Here is a 19,515-nt window from a genome sequence, read left to right as displayed (position 1 = left end):
ATAGCCACAAACAGACATTGTGATAATTTCAGATCAGGTTTGATTGATCTATGGTTGCTTGAATCCTTGGAATGGCTTTTGTGAGTTATTGCCAGATGTTCCAGTGGGATTGAAAGGACCAATTTATTGAAGTTCACACATTTTTTGTTTGTTTTGGCTGAAGTGGAGCCATTCTGTCAAGGCCTGCCATGCAGGGAAGGACAGGACTGGTGTGAAACGTTTTGGGCTGTACCAGTGCATTCCAGCCAACACCAGTGAACCCTTCCAAGGCTCTGGGACCAGTCTGTGAGTTCCCACAGTGAGTGGGGTGGCAGTGCCAGCCCGGGTGACATCAGCAGCACAAAAAGTGACCGGTTTTCCCAAGCTGGAGGTTGTGGCACAGGGAAGAACATCCGAGATTCTCAGTGGTTTGTGTGACAGGCGAGCTCCAGTCTCTGCTTCCACGCAGAGGAGCACCAAGAGCTGCGTGGCTTTAACAGGGTTTTGTGTCCCAGCAGTGAGGAGAGCCCACTGGTGCTGGGCTGTGGGGACACCCTCCTGAGGAGGTGGCTCCAGGGGCACCCTGAGATTCCCAGGATGGGGCTCTGGGCAGCCCTGGGGGCTGCCCGTGTGCGCACGTTCCCCGGGCAGGATGATCAGCAGGTCACAGATACCCACGGCTTAGCAAAGCTTACCAGGTCAGATTGCTTTGCCCGCTAAGCTAAACATAGGCTTTTATCTCATTATATTGGGAAAACTCTCTCCTCAGCCGGAGGTAATCGCTGCAGGTGATTAATTACTAGGAAATGTGTATCAGAGTTGGATTGTTTGCTGAGCTATCAAAAGTCCTTTTTTCATAGTTTGTTAAAATTCTTTTCTCCCTTTTGAATTGTTGAGAGTGATTGAACCTTATCCCACTGTTGTTTTCCTTTATGTTAATAATTTGCCTTTATTAGAGTAATAAATAAGGCTGATCCAGGCTTCAATTTGGAGCCATTTGACAAAAAGGCTACAATGGGAGCTACTGTGTCAGCCTCACGAGATTTACAGTGAGGAGACCAAGGTATGTAGGAAAAGTCCATATATTGAAGAATGAAAGCTTTAAGTTCTAAAAGGAGCATGCATTTCCTTAATATTAGTAAAAGTCCCTATTTGTAATTTAATCCTCTGCTATTATTTCTTCCTGTCTAATCTGAAATATGGCTGGAACAGTTGAGCAGTTTAAATAGACTAATGGTGGGTTTCTTCTTTAAGGTGCAGTCCAAGGTCATGGTGTGACCTGGCTGTGTAAAGAGGGCACTTGAGGTTCATACCTATGTCACAGTCATATGAAATTTCATGGCAAAGGATGCTCCTTCAAATGCATCCTGCTTGGAATATTCTTTTCAAATGGAAGATAAGTGGTTTCCTGTACAGAAGTTTAGCAAATAAGAAGGAAAAACAACCTTTAGAACATTGTGGTAGTATTTGGCATCAGTGTTATCAGAAGAAGGTACTGAACCAAAGTTCTGATTCCAAATTGTTTATTTCTGGGAGAATAGCTCTGGTGCAATAGAGGTGTGAATCCATGCAACCCATCTGCTTGGGCAAAGTTTCATCCCTGTTTTCAAACATCTGTCAAAGTCAGGTTGTCTGAAATCTATAGTTTGATATGAACTGATGTGACCCCTTGTAATTGTACAATCCTAAAGTTTGAGTTTAAATGAATTTGGACTTCATTTCTAATCTCCATCAGAACCAGTGATATGAGACTGCAGGGGAAGAGTAACATTCCCTTCCAGAACACAGGGAAGGGAATTCCTGTGGTGGAAACCACAAATGACTTCAGTCCCTCTCCCAGTATCACTGTTCTATGTTGAGTAAACAGATTCATGCTGGAAGGCAGTTGGCACAAGTCCTGTTTTGAGAAGTGGCAGTTTATGGGGTTTAAATGCCCATAGAATGAAAGGGGGATTCCTTTGCTGCCTATCCACAGTTCCTAGAAGTTGTGGCACCCTCACAAAGGTTGCTCTTCAAAGCTCTTGTCAGGCTACTCTGTTGGTTAAGATTTGTTCTGAGTGTCAATAAATGTTTCCTCTCACCTACATGTGAGATGGCAGATTCTGTCTTTAAGCTAAAAAGAGGGTGCAATGCTGGCATAACTGGGGTTTTGTATTCTTAGGCCTGTCTTAGGCTGTTGAGAAGCTGATTTCAGCAGTGGATTCAGGTTTAGCTGGATCAGATGTTGCAGATCCTCGCTCTGGCCAGGGCAGATCCCTTTGGAGGACTCTGCTAAGATGCTTCTCTGTCACTGCTGTGCTTAGGCCATGGCAGTGAGCCAGGTTTGCTTAGGCTTTACGGGGAAGCTCAGGCCAATTAATGCTTCTTCCTCTGTTTTTTTGTTGTTGGAAGAGCCTAATGACCTTTTCTTCCTGCTTGGGTGATCCTGGGAGCCTGGTTTAGTTTTCTGAGCACTAAAGCTGTGGCAGGGACAGGGACAGCAATGGCAGCCCAGCCTTGCACTCCTCTGCTCTTTGTGGGCATGGCTTTTAGATGGCAAAAGAAGAAAAATTGGGACATTTGTAGATATCAGATGGTAGAGATTGAAGCAGAGGGGGGAACTGCAGTGCTGGCTGGCTGGTAGTTTTCCTTTCAGATGTTGAGAAAGTTGGGATGCTGGTCAAGGAAGTGAGCTGATTGGAGCTGCAATAATTTATCAGTCAGAGCAAGTGGTAATTTGTTCAGGAAAATAAGTGTGGAAGATACAATAGAGTTCAAGGCAACTGTGAGCTTCCGTGGTTTAAATCACACAGCGAATGGTTGGGTTTGGATGGGAGCTCTGGGGCTCACCCAGTCCAAGCCCTGTGCCTGTATTACCTCCAGATCTTCCCCCAGCACAGCCAGGTGTGTCCAACACCTTCCCCTAAGGGCAGGGAAGGGCTAACCAAGCAACCAACTCCGAAGTGCTGTAATTTAAACTCGGGAATACACTGATTTTTATACTTAGGGAAATTGAAGCACACTGGGATCAAGTGACCTACTAACATCTCCCAGTCAAGAAACAGCAGGGCAAGTCCTTGAGTGTGAGTGCTCCGAGGTCCCTCTTCTCCACTCTTTTTATTAGGTCGTGTTGCTTCCCAGGATAACAACATGTTTGTGCAGTTTGGGAGCACAAGCTGTTTCCTTGCAGAAATATTGCTGTACTCTGTTCCCAAACTGGAGAGACACCGAATCTGAAAACAGATTTAATTCTTGTTTTTAAAACGTAGCAAATGAGGTTTAAAAATATGAGAGGCTGCCAGTCTGCTGTTCTAGTTTAAGTATCTGGGTTGTGATTAGGAAAATATTAAAAATCTGCTGCTGCTTTCCAGTGCCGTTCCTCTGATTGGACAACCTCACTGGAAAGGAGGTCTTGCTCCCCAAGATCCAGAAAGAGGAATTAAAATTATGTTCCTGTGTTTCCTGTCATTAATTATCTCATAAAGACCTTGAAATGTGCTTATGAGGTATATCACCAGCACATATGGAATTAAATTTTTCTCCAAAGAAACTAGGTAGGCTCTTTTGCCTCCCAATATAAATTTGTCAGTTGAAGTTTTACTGGGGAAACAATTTTTTCAAGTCACAATTTGAGCTCAACAGCTAAAGTCTCATTCCTTCTACATCCCGTAAGCGTTGTCGTATTTTTTAAACTTAGTCCCAAAGAGCATCTTTCTATTTTCCATTCCATTTTTCTGCTCCATTTCCACTCCTTGCCCCCAAGTTAAGGTGTTAAATTGTTTTTCTGTCAGAGCTAAATAACATGCTGCTGGATGCTTTAATAGGCATGAAGATGTGCTGACAAACCCTCATTTCAGATGGTGTCTTGCTTTGCTATTAAATTTGATGATGAAATATCTCGAAAAAGCACCAGCCAACGTTGTGGCCATTTTCAGCTGCACGTGCTGGAAGCCAAGTTGGAAAATGTTACTATTTTCACAGTTCTGTTCAAAAATTAATGATAATAACCCCCCAACCCGTTAAATTGTGAGCTCAGAGTGTTCCTGTCAGTGCTCTTTACTGGCTGGCCCATTTCTGAGGGTGGAATTGCTGTTTTTAACTTTGGTTGTAGGGCTCCTGCTGTGGGTAGCAGGTATTCCCTGGGATTGTGGCCTTGTAACTTTGAGGGTAGTGAGCAGTGTCAGCCTGGAACCAGAGAACTCCTGGCCCTCTCTCAGCAGTGCTGGGGCTCAGGTTTGGGGCATTTCTGAAGAGTTTGCGCTTGGGAGCTTTAAGTGAGGATGAACACAACGTTGCCTCTTCATTCAGAGCTCCTTGATGCCCAGCCAGGGCAGGCTCCAGAGGTGGTGCATGAGTGCATGGCTTGGGAGCTCAGCTCCAGAATGTGCATCCTCTGGGACTGAGCTCAGCATTAATGCCTGGCCTTGGCTGCGGGATGGCAGCGCTGTGGTGGAGGTAGAACCAGCACAACCCTGTGACCAGGCTCCAAACAGACCTCCAAAAAGCTTCCTGGCTTGTCCATCTCCCCACCTGCTCTGGTGCTTCAGAGGCCTTGAGTGAGCACTGGGAATATTCATGTGCAAAGTTGGTTGGATTTGGTATAAAATGAAATATTCAAACTAAAGTTTTTTTTCCCTTTGGAACTTTTTTTTTTTTTGTTATTTTGCTCCCCCTCTTATTCCCTTGCCTATTCTGTTAATTAAAAATAAGAATTAGAGTTTTTTTCTGATATGGACCTTATGGTTCTGTGCCTGGCCTGAAGTTTCTGTAGTATGACAGAAAGTCTTTGAGCGCAGCACTCCTCAAACTAGCAAGAGCCAAATGTGTGGAACGAGTTTTTTATGCTGTGTTGAATTTCTTTAAGCTATTCCTCTCTTCTTTCAGGAAAGACAGTGTAAGAAAAAAGTCTTCTTTAATGTATTTTGGTACTGTGTCAATCAACCTTCTATTGCTTTTCAAATTATCTTTAAAATTTCTTCCAAAAAAATGAATGTCAGTAGCCAGATAATTGCAGATGTCTCAGTATGTTCCTGCTTTTCTGACAGAGCAGTAGAGGTCACCAGCATTTATGGGTCTGGGACCTCAGCACAAGAGATTTAACCCAAGCACTGCTTTGCTCAGTGCTGGGATTCAGCTTGAGCTGCACTGCAAACTCCTTACAGCTGCAGTTCGTACTGAAAACTTGTTCTGAAAAGGGGACACGTCTCCCTGTTTAATATAACCCAAAGTCACTGCATCTGGTGTCCTGGCATGCATGTAATTGCCTGTAGCTTCCTAATGATAAAGGCAGTCTCACATGAGGAAATTCTGCATTGATCCTAGTCCTGATTTACATTTTACTTCATTAAGAAAAGAATTGATCAGCATAGATAAAACTCCTGATCAATGATCCTGGCACTTTTTTTTTTTTTTTTTTTTTAAATAGCTTCCATTTTGGTGCAGTGCAGACTTTTGGTTTAACTGGCTGAATTGATATTCTGAGCAGCGAGTAAGGCAGGATGACAGAGCATCAGCACAGCTACTCCTATTATTGTTTAGGGAGGTGTGCTCTGCCCACTCTGGCCAAGGCACAGGCACGTCAGGAGCCCCTGCTGTCCTAGGATGCTTCAGAACACATCCCAACTTTTATGTGTACTGTTCTACGCACTCTTCACAAAAAAAAAGAAGGTATTTTCTTGGGTTCAGTCACTCTCAGGATTGAATGGTTTGAGGTAGGGAATTTGAAGTTGCAGTTTGGACGTGGTACATGTACTGATCAGAGTTTCCTTTGAAAAAATAAACTATTACACAGAAAATGTTCTGCTTTTCAAAGGACCGATGTCTCTGTCTTATTTTCGGTACTTGGGTTTGTTTTGCACTGCCATAACATGGTATTCCATTGAAAAAGCCGTTTACATTTCTGAATCCTGTATGTGCTAATAATTCAAAATAGCAGATACACAGTAACTCAGAATGAATGGTGAGAAGCTGTAGATAAAATGCAGTGATTCCCCAAAGTGCAGGGCTGTAAGGAAGGAGGAAGAGAAGGGCAGAGAGCTGCTCTGAGATGTGTGTGTGGTTTTACAGCACATGCTGATGTGCCCAGCTCAGATTAAACGGGGGTATTTCGCCTGTTCCTCCTGTATGGTTTTGGATTTCTGGCAGGCATGGCAGGGACACAAACACAACACAAACCCCACAGCGCTGCAAGGCTGCTTTTTCCGCTATATTCCTTAGAATCCCCATTGTTCTTACATAAACAGAAAGAGCAGGGGAGGGCGAGCGAGCCGGATCTTTGCAGAGGGTGATTACGAAGTAATTTGCAGCGCGGACACGCCGCCGTGCCGGGCTGTCATTAGCGGGCACAGCCCGAGCATCGCCGGGCACTGCGGGCTCCAGCCCCGCCGCATCCTGCGCCTGCTCGGGGGTGCCGGGGATGCGCCGCTCCCCGCGCTCCCCGCGCCCCCTTTCCTCCACAACCTTTCATCCTCCCCTTTCCTCCTCCAGCGACAGTGATAGGACTTGACAGCCCTTGTCCTTGAAGGTTTCTCCCGTTTCTGAGTAAGTGGCATATTCCTGGTCGCTTGCCATCTTCCGTTTTTGTCATTATCCCAGGGGAAGCATTAAAAAATCGCAAACAACAAACATGGTGGTTCAGTCCTTTTTTTTTTTTTTTTTTTTTTTTTTTCCCTCTCCTCTTTTTTGTTCCTTCCCCCGTTCCCGCGGCGGCGGTGTCCCCGCCGTGGCGCGGCGGTGCCGGGGCGGGCGGTGGCGGTGGCCCCGCGGTGGCGGTGCGGGGATGCTGCGGGCGCAGCGCGCTGCCTCCCCGGCGGCGCCGCGGTGGTACGGTCTGCAGAGGGGCTCCGCGGCCGCTGCGCGCCTGCCCGCGCCCATGCCGAGCCCTGAGCCCTCCGCCCGCTAGCCGGGAGCAGGCTGCGCTGGGGAGGATGTCTTAGCCAAGTAAGTAGCGACATCCACAGCATGAGAGCAATAATGATGGTGGTGGTGATGATGATGATAATAATAATAAAAGAAAGAAAGAAAAAAAATCTTTCCCCTTTCCGTTCTGAGCTCGTTTATTTGGCATTTTGCTGCCGGGGAAGGCGCAAGCTGATGGGAAGATGGTGTGGGGACTGGGGCTGAGTGATGCATTAGGTTTTGGTTCCTGCCCTGGGAATCTCTGCAAAGGTAATGCTGCGACTCGTGTAGATTATTCTGTAAGGTCAAAGAGAAACTGCTTAGCTAAAAGGCTCTCTTGCATCAGAAAGCGTTCGCTGGGCTTCGGTAGGTTGTGAATTCAGCATGATCTTGTTGTTTTTGAAACGTTTGGGCTTGATTTTGATTAAATCAGTTCTTTAGTGATGAGGAAAACACGTGGATGGGATTTTGCTTTTATCATTGCTGGTAAGAATCGGATGTGCCTTTTTTTTTCTTTCAGAAGCTCACATTTCACTAAAATGTGAGCAGCACACTTTGACTGTTGTATTTTTCTAACTTTAATGTTCTCTTATGATAGGCAAAGCTATCTCTTGTTAGGAAAATCTGTAATCCTCAGCTGGATTCCTTTATAGAGCTGTTTATAGTTTTTCAGTGCGTTTGTTTGAAAGTAAAGGGCACACAGGTTAAAAACCCCAAACATTGCCTTTGTATGGAGACGGATTAGAAAATAATGTGGAAGAAACCAGGAATTTTCTGTAATTCCTTTTAAGCATGCATGATGTTTCCTGTGGCAAGGTGGGGAAAGGCTTTCCTGAGGTGTATGGTACAATAATTAAGAATTCTGACAGATAGACTTTCATTTTCATTTAATTATTTATTTTTTTTTAAATTCTATCAAAAGAAGAATCAGCTCCCAATCCACCGAATGCTGCATGGAAAAGCTTTTGGCTGTTCATGAGGCACCCAACGCTTTAAGAGAAAACATAAGATTACAGGAGTCATTTCCGATTATGTAAAGGGAGATTCTGTGCGTTTGATCCCTGCCTGCGGCGCTGGCAGCTCCTGTGCCCCGCGCTCCGGGCAGCCCCGAGCTCTGCCCCAGCCTCCCATTTCCTGACTTTAAGTTGTCCTATCCGAGCCGGGGCACTTCACTGAGCATCGCACGGCGTTCCCAGGGCTGCCGAGACCATGGCTGTGGGCAGTCCTGGAGCGCAGAGGCAGCCAGGAGCAGATGCTTAGCCCGGTGCTCCCCATTCCTTCTGCAAGGTGAGTACTGAAGTGGCTAAAAGGGAATGGCTCTGCTTTCAGGGGAAACCGGTTCATTTTGCACCCCAAGAGCTGCGTGCTCCTTAGGGCTTCTGCTCTTTTGACCCCTGATTGCTTTCTTTTTTGGGGCTGGGAAAGGATTGCAGGGATATTACACAAGTTGGGGTGTCTAGAGGGGAGCTGGCACGCTTAATATGGCAAAATTGCGCTTTTATTGCTGGGATTTGAGGTCGATATTAGATATTTGTGGGATGAAATTGATAATGAGGGTTTTTTGTTAGTCTTTGCTTAGAAAAGGGATTACAGATCGACTTCATAGTCCATGGTTTTTTTTTTTTTTTTTTACCACTGAGATGCATTCCTGATTAGCATTTAATTTGTGAGAGGTCATCCATATGCATGACTGGCTCTTGTACCTTGCTCTGGAAGAACTGTTTGACTCAGGTATCCAGCAGTATCTGATCACAGACAGCTTTTACTTTGTTCGTGGTGCTCTCATTTTAATTTAATCCACATTGCTACCTGTGAAGAAGTGGTTCATATTTTCCCTGTAGTGCTGGTAAAATGAGGAAGTTTGTGAATAAGGCAATAAAATAAGGCTTGTAGATAAGTTGTGTAGAGCAATGCAGCATGAAGGTTTTTCCTTCTGTTTTTTTTTCCTCTGTGTGCCCCCTTTTTCATCCTTTTTGTGCATCTGTCTTCATTTCTGTGGAGAATTGATTTTGGCCCTCGTCAATGCTAAATATACATTCATTTTCACTGAAAAGGTCAATTTTCTTCTCTGCTGCAAATCAAAGCTGCATGATATTCCTCATGCTTCCTGCATATATAAAAAGGTTGCGTGCATGTAAATTGAAACAGCTTGGAAGAGTTTCTCTCTTCCCAGTAGGATTCCAGGTTGCAGAAGACATGCTAATGATGAACTAGGTATCATACTGTTCTTCTTAGAGCTGCCATGAAGTCACTTTTGTGAGTGCTTTTTTCCTTTTAAATTTCATACCATGTATCCAGGAAACAGCTTTGGAAGATTTTCTTTCCCCCTTTCGTCTTCCCCCAGCTTTTAAAATATACAGCATATCTTTGCCAGTGCTGTTGGATTAGGGATGCAACATTTTTTTGAATCCTACTAAATATATATTTATATATCTTCCTGTCTGAATACTGCAACTGCGAGCACATATCCTGCTGATATATGAAAATGTTAAAAGTGGTTTTGCTTTTTTTTTTCTTTTTCATTTTTGTCCCGCAGTTCACATTGTCAAATGCCAGTTGTGTACGTAGTAATGCCTTGTTACATTTTGGAATAAATGTGGAAGTCGTGACCTTGTAACTCCCTCTCCCACTCACTGAGAGCCCATTGCACTGCAGTAGGACTCCAGCAGTGGGGGTTCTCCAAATGGAACCCACCTCCTTTAAGAAATGGAAATACTTTTACAGCTTGCACCTAAAATCATGTTCTGAAGGGAAGAAAGTGGTTTATTTGATTAACCTGACTGTGAAACCTTGTAGAGAATAAGCTGCCTATCGCTAGGTTTTTCATTCTGTTTTCAAGGGGACACAAAGAAGGATGTTACAGTTCCCTGGAATTTAGCAAGTATTGCTCTGCCTTTTTGGCTGATTAATTACATTCAGATTATACATTATCTGATCAAATGACACCCCCCCATGATTAAAATCACACATTTCTGATTAATTTTAACACACCAGTTGAAAAAGGGGTTAAAAAAAAAGAAGGGCAAGGATTAGAGAGGTGTTTTTGTTTAATTCATATATTAAAATATGACGCTCAAACTCAGCCAAGCCCCTCTGCTGCTTGCACTGGGATCATTCCCGTGCCGAGGCAGGCAGGGAGCGATGACTCCGCACTGAATGGAGCCTCCCTGCCGGTGCCAGTGGAGCACCAGAGAGAGCTCCCCGTGCCGGGATAGCTCCAGAGCCTCTGCAGCACCTGCAGTCCGGGCGCTCCGCTGGCCTGGGCAGCCTGAGCCCCGCTGCCCTGGAGCGTGCCCAGCAGGGATGCTCCACAGGATCCATCCTTCCCTAGCTCCCGTGCCGTGCTCCAAGGTAATATATCCTTAGTGGAGCAGTTGCGTAAGAGAACAGTCTTTCTCTCTAGGTAGGTTATGCTCTGCATGCTGGATGGTTTTTTATATGCCAATAGGGATAAATAAAGGGCGTTATGGAGGTTCTAGAAATATATAGGCTTTAATTTCATCCATAAAACAATGAAGAGGGTCAATAGCATTTTATTGTAATCTTTTTTTTCAAAGTTTGGTGCCCTTTTGTAGGAGATGTAAGCATAGGATACAATTTTAAGAGCTGTAGGGTTTTTGTTTCAAGTTTTGCTGATTTTGACCCATGTTTAGGTCCAAAAGCATGGTTTTACTGTAATTTTTTTGATATATAATCTTGCTTTTTGCATTAAAACTGGAGATTTGCAGTTGAAGAAAAAGAACCAATGGATAAAGGAAGGGTTGGGAATGAAGCATATTTTAATAAATTTAAGAGGCTGTCAGCTCTGTAAAAGGCAGGACGTGTTCCCTCTGAACACTGCAGATGAGTGAAACATGGAGCCTCGGAAGGGATGTGGAATTCCTGCTTAGGTACCAGAGTTGGCAGAGTTGGGAAATGGTAACCAAGTTACAAAATACTTCCCTTCTACCACAGCATGTATGAACAAGTTCATCCTGCTGGTAATATGTTTTTCCCTGTTTTTAAAATATTCATGGCACAGTTAAAGCATCTGAGGATTGTGCAGTAGGCTCTCAGAGAATCCTAGAGGCTTTTAATGGGAAAAGCTAGAAGAGGACCAGCAGTAAAACTGGGATTTCTATGGAAGAGTTTGTGCATTTTTTACCTTTTGTCTCCTTTGCATGCACGGTGAAGGTGAAATGGGTGGAGAAAGCAGCTGGTTTCAGAGGCACAGAATAGTTGGGGCTGGCAGGGACATCTGGAGATGGTCCAGCCCAACCCGTCCTGGCCCAGGTGGAGTCACCTAGAGCAGGGCAAGGTCCAGTCAGGTTTTGAGTATCCCCAAGGACGGAGACTTCACAACCTCTCTGGGGCACTTGTGCCAGTGTTTGACCGCCCTCACGGTTTTTGACCTTTAAATGGAATTTTCTACCTTTGCTCTCCTTGCCTTTTCGCCTTTCACTGGATACCATTGAGAAGAGTCTGGCTCCATCTTCCTCACTTCCTCCCATCAGGTGTTTATTGATAAGATCCCCCAAGCCTTCTGCTCTCCTGGCTGAGCAGTCCCAGTTTTCAGAACCTCCTACCTGGCGTCAGGTGCTCCAGTCCTTTCCTCACCTCTGCATGACTTTGGAGGACACTCTCCAGGAAGTCCAGGTCTCCCTTGTCATGGGACCCCATCCCAGGTTGGAGCACCAGGATGTCCCAGCAGTGCTGGTGGGAAGGGAAGCTCCCCTCCCCTCCGTCGTGCTGCTGGCGCCGCTGCCGGGACCAGCCCAGGAGCCCTTTGCTGTGAGGACACACTGCTGGCTGCTGCTCAACTTTGGGTCCAACAGGAACCCCAAGGCCTTTTCTGCAGAGCTGCTTCCCAGCCAGCTGGCCCCCAGCCTGTTCTGCCTCAGGGGCAGAAGTTTGCTGTTCCCTTTGTCGGCCATCCCGGGATTCCTCTTGGCGCGTTGCTCCCTCTGAGAGGCGGCTCGTCCATCTGGTGACACAGCCACACCTCCCCATTTCCCCAGTTCATCTGTGCCCTTTCACAGAGTGCTCGGTTCCTTCATCCAGGCCATCAATAAAACACTTGGCTATTGCATCAAAAGAAATCCCTTGGAAGGAGAGGATTAGAGCTGGAACTGCAGTTTCAAGATTTAGCCCAGAATTGAAGTACTGTTTTATTAAAAAATGCCAAAATTTGGTCAATATCCTGAATACGCTTATGGTTGAGAGTGTGGAATTTGCAATATTGAATGCCCAATACATTGCATCAGCATCTCAGGGTTTGAGGATGAAATGGGAAAATCAGTGATTCAGATTTACCAAGAGCTTATTTTATATATTAAAGAATGAAGACTCACAGCTGATGAAGTAATTTCAATTGATAATTTCATTCGCTGCATTTCAATTAAAGTGAGTTAAAAATAAAACCATATGAAATGAATTAAAAATAAAATGAGATTTAGTCCAATCTGATTTGGATCTTGCTGAAAAATCTGTCGCACAGAATGAGGAAACAGGATAGGGAAGATGCTTATCTGTGAGATGTTGGGCAAAGAGCTATTTCTGTAGTCGTCGCCTGTCCAGTTCACTGACCTTCCCAGCTCCTGACCTCTGGAAATTGTTAGGCACTTGGAGAAAATGACACTCCTCGTATATATACTCCATCTGAGGAGTTTTTACTTAGACAAGAGCTGTCTCAGTCTGGTAAGTTGTCTCCTGTGCTGTGGTTTGGATTGTGCTCCACAGTATAATTCCGTGTAGATTTTGGACCTCAGTTTAGGATGAGATGCAGCATTTTAAATGGGGTTCAGGGATTCCTCCTTCTGTATCCCCCAGCTAAAGTCTCGTACGACAATTCCCACCAGCTGTTGCAGGTGAGGCAGGGAATGACAGCCAACACTGGGATTGGATAATGGAGTTTATTCAAGGTCCAACAAGTTTTGGGCTTTTACACTGCTTGATCTCACACACAGGCTGTCCCACGCGTCCCCCCAGCTTTTGTCTCCATTCATCTCAAAACTCCAGGATCTCCCCTTGGTTTTCCAAACTCCCCTTGGTTTTCTGTCCAATCTCCACCTTTTTTATCCTAGATACCCTTGTTTTCTCAGAGACCACTTCTTTGTTCAGCCTCTTCTTCCTTCTGGAGCTCAAGGGGCTTCAGCTTTCCAAATCTCAGTAGCCTGGGCAGAATCCCTGCCATGATCAGTCCCTTTGGTGGTGCTGTCTCATCCCTCTGCACTAATTCCATGCTCCACTGTTTTCAGTCCAGGTATTCTCAAAACCTGCAGCCAGCCCAGTGAGGCTGGAACCAGCAAGGAGCAGGCTCATGCAGGAGAGTGGAACAGTCTGGGACATCTTTACAGCCTCACGCACGTTCTGGGATCTGCTGCGTTGTGCACTGAAGCCATTTGTCACCTGTGACTGAATGGGGGGATCTCCATCCCCGTTCTCTTGGCTGCCTCAGCTTTCCAAGCACAGCTCCTGCCATCCACACTCTTTGTTCAGCAGCTCTCTGTGCCTCAGTGGGCCTGGAGGGAAGAGTGACACTTCTCAGAGGTGTGGTGGCTCTTTGGCATGTGCACTATGTCTCGCTTGTCTTGGGGCTGGATGAATTCATTGCAATGGTCGTGCTCAGCATCTCCCTAACCTTGACACCCCCCTGGTGCTGATGAAGCACAATAAAATGCTCTGCCACCGATCTGACTTGTCTTTCACAGAGGTACACCTTGTGTCACACAGGTAATTAGAAGAGAACAGCGTTCCCAATAAACCGTTCCAGTCTCCTTGGGAAGTGTGCAGTCCCAGATGTCAGGAGGCAGCATTGATCTATGTCCTCTGTAAGTCAGTTTGGGAAGAAGCTGCTGTCCTGGCTGAGGACAGCTGTTTAATTTGCACTGCAGGTTTCCCATGTCCCTTTGCTTGCATTGTAATGAACATTTCACACGTTGTTCTAAAAATACCTCCAAATGATGTTTGATATTAAGGGACTAGCGAAATGCAATTACAATGAAAGGATGATTTCGTGGTGTTTTTCACAATGACACGAGATTGTCATCCTCCCTCCCCCAGTGCTTGAAGCAATACCTATTTATGAGTAGTTGAGCTAACCTGGGAAATTCCAAGAAGAATTGCAGACGGCTTCTGAGATGCAATGCAAATTGTTGCAGTACCCATGGAGGACATTTGCATTATGGTAGGACTGGTTGTCTCTGTAATGCTGTCGTGGTGATTGTTATGCAGAGAACTGCAGGATAAAATGGTAGTGCTAAATCAGCAGTGCTGAATAAGATGGCTGAAAATGCCAGGAAAACAAACTGTTGGAGCAGGAGGATTACAGGAGGAGTGATGTGCCTGATTCCCATGAGAGACACCTCTCAGCTTTCTTGGGGGCAAGCTCTTAGTTCTGCAGGTTATTTTCGTGGCTCTTACTGAGCGTTTGGTGCCTCTCTCATCCCCACACTGCATCAGGCAGGACAGAGCTCCTGTCATGGAGGGGGAAGGCTGAGGGGGCTGCCCTGTGTGTCTTGGGCTGACCTGACAGGACGTGAAAGGACTGCCCTGGTATTTCCATTGCAGCATCAAGAACTCCCCTGCAGGGCATAGGGGTTTTGAGGTGATGTTTTATAATGAGTATTTGTTATCCCCAGGGCACGCTGTTGGTGTGTTTGCACCACTGTTGGCAGAATCTTTGGTTTATTTGATTTAAAATATCTTGTTTTCATTCATCCAAAATAGTACTGGATATCTCTGTCTGTCCTGTGTGGTGCCTAAATGTTAGAGAGAGGTACAGAATGTGGAGGGGTTGGATTTATTTACATGCTTGGGTTGGAACAGGAATACAAAAATGGGGAGGATGTATTTTTCTAGGAATATGTGCCATGACAAGAGGTGACATGGATAAGGACCACTGGAGCCTGTCTCAAATGAAGTGTTCTGGATATGCAGGTGGGATCTGGCTTGTCCCCAAGCTGGGGGAAGCCTGGGTAGGCCAGCTGCTGCCTGTGACTGGCAACAGACTTGACCTTGGAAAAGGGAGAATGTGTTGAGAGAGACAAACTGTGCTCAGACTTAAAAAAAAAGGGGCCTCTCTGCTGCAAAGCTTGAATTGCTGCCTATTGCTTTGGTTATCTTATAAATCTTAATGTAGCTGTTCAATTGAAGCAACTACAGCTGGGATGCCATTCCCTACCTTGGGATGGATCCTCCCCTCCAGCAGTGTTTACAAAATAATGAAAAAAAGAAGTAGCAGTCTGAGGAAGGGACATATAAAATCTGCAGTGCAGAAATAGGATTATATATTTATCTGAGTTCTCATGTAGACAGATGATTAATACAGTACCAGCTACAGGGTTTATAGCTTGGTATATCATTAAGGTTCCCTGTAACTCTAATGTGAAAAGATAATAAATTAAGTGTCCTCTTCCCTGCCCTTGTCCTCCTTTTTCTAGTTTAGAAATACACTTGGAAGTTTTAATCTGAAAACATGATTCTGGTACCAGAACTGAGGATGGAAAGGAATGAGAGGGAAAATGGAAGACATCTGAAGTGTTTTTTTCTTGAACCTTTTTAAGAATTAAAATTGAGTGCACAAGGTCTTAACATACAAGCCTCATTTACATATCTGCTTTTGGAGTAGGAGGGTATCTTGAAAAAAATATTGCTAGGAAAGTAGTTTTGGGGATTGTTTTTTCCACTTGTTAGAGAAAACGAAAATAAAATTTCTTGATCGGGTCCAGCTTCCTTCTAAGGAAATCTTGTTCCCCTCCTTTATCTTACCTGGAGCAGATAAAAGCTGCAGATACAGGACCTGTTAAATTTTTTTGGGTCAATAATGTAAGCAGCAGTACTTTCTGAGCTTTAATTTCCAAACCCTGAGAGAAGAATAATTGCAATATTTAAAGTAAACCTGAATTACAATGCTGTGAAAGAGCAAATGTTAAAGTAACTAGAAACATCTAAACATATTCCTTGTAAAGAAGACCCTTTATCTCAGGAGACAGTCCCAGTGAGCTCAGTGCTGTTGTGGGCGCTGGGAATCAAAGAGGATTAGGGTCTGGGATCCTCTGGAAAGCCTCTGTGCTGGATTTATCCCATAAGTGAACTAACCCCGCTGCCTTTAGGCAGAGCATGACCCGGGGTTGTGGCAGTGGCAGCAAATCAAAGTGTGATGGCAGTGCTGGAAGTGCTCACACTGACCCTGCAAACTGCAGAAGATTCCTGAAGGAGGGCAGCTGTCACTGGGAAGCTTGGGAAGAGTTCTGCCCATTGCTGGATGAGGGAAGGGATAAATCCTTGCACATGGACAAGCAAATCCGTGTGTGTGTGTGCGCATACACACATGTACATGGGTGCATCTAAAAGCAGCCATCAGAGAGCAGTTGCTCTCAGATCCTTCTTGCTCTTTGGTTTACTGTGTAGTTTAATTCCATTCAAAGTTAATCTTGCAGTGGTTCACTTGAAAACAATACCAATTTTGTGCTGCCTCCCACACACCAGATCCACTCCCTTCCTCAGTAATTCTTGTTTGACCTCACAGCTGGTTCTCCAGAAACTTTCCCCCCAGCTGCCAGATATTTCTATTCAGGAGTTACCCTCAGGAGCAGCAGCACATTTCCATGTTGGTCTGACTTTTGTGTTTGCTCTGTAGTGAACACAGAGCCTCAAGGCTCCAGGCCTTACTTAATTCAAAATTCTGTATGGATTTGACTTTCTCTCCCATGACTCTGCTTTTTTTACAGCACCCAAGTTCCACCACAGCAGTAAGAAAACAAACACAGGAACGCTTGTGATTACTTGAGATAAAAAATTCTTCTTGGGAGCTGTGGAATTCATTCCTGCAAAAGACTGAACAGACCAGGGAATGAACCACGTGCCCTGTTAAGTCACAGAGCACCAAACATCTGTGGTGATGGCCATAAGGGCTCCATGAAGCTGCTTTTAGTTCAGCTCAGGAAGGAAGAGGCAATAGATTCTACTCCTTTGCACCTCTTTGTGAGGAGAGCAAAGCAAATACAAGTGTAGAAATAGGGAATCCCCTCAAACCTGTTATGACATGACTCGAAGATCAATCAGCTTCCATGGGAAAGGCAGGAGGTGGGATGTTCCATGTGTGTCCATAAGAAATAGCCTTGTAAGGAAAAAATATGTAGAGCAGCAGCAGTGGTTTGGAGATTTTTTAATCGGCATGAGGGACGGAAAAAATCTCGTAATTAAGGTATTTCCGAGGATCTCTGTTATCAGTGGCAAATTCTTCTGTCTGCAAACTGAGGTCTGGCAAGCCCCAGGGGTGTTTCTGTGGGAGTTTCTGAGTGCAGCTGTAGGAGTCAGAGATGGAGGAAGGGTTTTATGGCCCAGCTCTCTGGTCCCACCGTGCAGACACCCCAGCACCGTGAGGCTCTCACCCGAGGCGGGGAGTAAACACATCAACAGCTGGTGACAGGCAAATAAACCCACTCCAAACCTGGATGTCTGATGGAACAATGTCTCTGGTGCCTTCTCAGAGTAGCAGAGCTGCTGTCAATCCATCCTTCATCCCCCCATGCAATCCCCATGTCCCCAGAGCCTCGGGCAGTGCTTTTCCTCCCTGGAGCCTCCCCATCAAAGCCCAGCAAGGTTGATTTTTAGCATTCCTCTCTCTTCAATGTATACCCAGAGGAGGGAGGTAATTTGCTGTGTGTTTTTGCAGGACTTTTTGAGATAAGTTTTGAGATTTAAAGTCGTGCTAGTTCAGCCTGTGCTCGGGTTTCTCCACAGCCAGTGTCTCCCTAGAAATCTTTTGTCTGGGATTTCTTGCCTGACTGTGTGGAGCGGTCTCTCCCTGTTTTTCAGACTGATGGATGTATTGGTTGTTGCTTGTGGATCTTCTTCGGCATCATCTGCTTTCATTAGCATTTTTGAACAAAGGAATGAATCAGAATAAATCACAACTAATAGAAATATAGGAACAGATTATCATTTTGCAAAGCTGAACTCTCTCAGAGGAGATTACGTATTTAAATTGAACAAATACAACTTCATAAATAAACTAAATTAAACATCATCTAATTTTACTTTTGAAGCCAAGCAATTTTAATCCATACTCAGCTTCTCGTATAAATATTTCCCAACTCAGTTTTATTCTTTGAAGCATTCTTATTCATATTTAAAAACCAAAAAATGTGCCAAATTGAACCACAGTTGTGTATGCTGAATAAATGTAAAAGCTTGGGCATATTACGTAATAATCTGAGATTTGGCAAGAGGGAGTGATTGCGCTTGTGAGTGTCCAAGTCATGTAAAAATGCTTTTGCAGAACCTAATATTTGTCTCTAAAGCTCTCCGACTGATGGCGTGCCTGAAAAATCCTTTTCATAAATCCCTTATGTATCATTCAAAAGGAAGCAATAGATGGTTAGAAATCTATAGATTTCCCCAGGGACAATTGATGCAGAAACTGTGGTGCTACAAGAGTTGCCCAGCTGGTCTGGATTGTGAGCAAATTCCTGCTCATAGATGGAAGAGCTGTTTTACTGCAGAACTAATTCTTTGAACGGGGAGCATTTGAACCCCCCAAATATGTCACTGTGCGATTGGAAATGCACTTTGTTAATCATCTTATTAGACAAGAAGAGCTTTTTAACAAAATACGTGGTAATCAGGTTGAAGAATTCTTGTTAAATGTTTCAAATGATGTTCACAATGCTGAAATATAATTTCAGTCCACCCTGTGTTCAGTCTAAAACCACAATCAAAAGCCATTTTCCAGAAGAAGGCTTAAATGCAGTTCTTTCTGCATGTTTATTAAATCATTAGGTGCAGTTTGCAGAACTGGCCTGTCCAATGACTTCAGGGGCTGAAAGTGGTTAATAATGCTTTTCCAAAATATTTCATTTCTAAGCAAATCAGATATAAAATTACCAAGAACTTGGTTTTTGTCTAATACCTTGAAGATGGAACAAAACAAGAGAAGTGAATCAAATCAATTTTTTCCCCTGGTTTTAATATTGAGCCATTTATTTATGTAGGTTTTATATAACGGTCAAAAAAAATCCTATAGGTGAGATTTATTTTCATAATAAAATCACTAAAATGGATAGTTTGGGTAAAAATTTACTTTTCCTAGCACTCTTAGATTTTTCTGGGAATAGTTGAACACAGCTTTTCCCAATGGTCAAAGTGAGCATTTGCTGTGTGTGGCAACAATCGAGCAGAGCTTGCTAAAGCTCCTCAGAGCTCTGGGAGCGTTGTAGTTTGCTGAGCACTGGGGGAAGGTGCAGGGCTAAGAAAGTGATGCCCTGAGGAGTTTTTGGTGGCAGGTGGCTCTGCTGTGGCCGTGCAGGCTGAGCACTGCGGTCCCCGATGGCACAGTCCCTGATGGCACAGCCCCGATGGCACAGTCCCTGATGGCACAGTCCCGATGGGACAGTCCCGATGGCACAGTCCCGATGGCACAGCCTCGATGGCACAGTCCCGATGGCACAATCCCTGATGGGACAGCCTCGATGGCACAGTCCCGATGGCACAGCCCCGATGGCACAGTCCCTGATGGCACAGCCCTGATGGCACAGTCCCGATGGCACAGTCCCGATGGTACAGCCTCGATGGCACAGCCCCGATGGCACAGCCCCGATGGCACAGCCCCGATGGCACAGCCTCGATGGCACAGTCCCGATGGCACAGCCTCGATGGCACAGCCCCGATGGCACAGCC

The 19,515-nt window shown here is 45.0% G+C and overlaps 1 protein-coding gene across 13 annotated transcripts in view; it reads left to right on the top strand.

Moving 5' to 3' along the window:
• ATP2B2 (ATPase plasma membrane Ca2+ transporting 2) overlaps positions 1-19,515 on the top strand; it is a 382,727-nt gene that overhangs the window by 158,224 nt on the left and 204,988 nt on the right. Inside the window, exon 1 of one of the 13 annotated variants that reach the window (XM_042026748.1) lies at positions 6,378-6,498. The exons of 8 other annotated variants lie outside the window; for them this stretch is intronic. The gene's annotated coding sequence lies outside the window, so the exon portion shown is untranslated. Of the gene's footprint in view, positions 1-6,377; positions 6,499-6,782; positions 6,898-7,033; positions 7,126-7,199; positions 7,222-7,868; positions 8,143-19,515 lie in introns of those variants that run through there. 4 more of the 13 variants (XM_042026746.1, XM_042026747.1, XM_042026750.1 and 1 more) reach the window with 4 other exon arrangements.

Source organism: Corvus kubaryi, unplaced genomic scaffold (genome assembly GCF_017639235.1).
Source record: "Corvus kubaryi isolate FWS band 111438036 unplaced genomic scaffold, C.kubaryi_AGA036_p1.0 37285, whole genome shotgun sequence".
Classification (NCBI taxonomy): Eukaryota; Metazoa; Chordata; class Aves; order Passeriformes; family Corvidae; genus Corvus; species Corvus kubaryi.
Note: the sequence above shows the minus strand (reverse complement) of the source record. Positions and strands in the feature narration are given on the sequence as shown.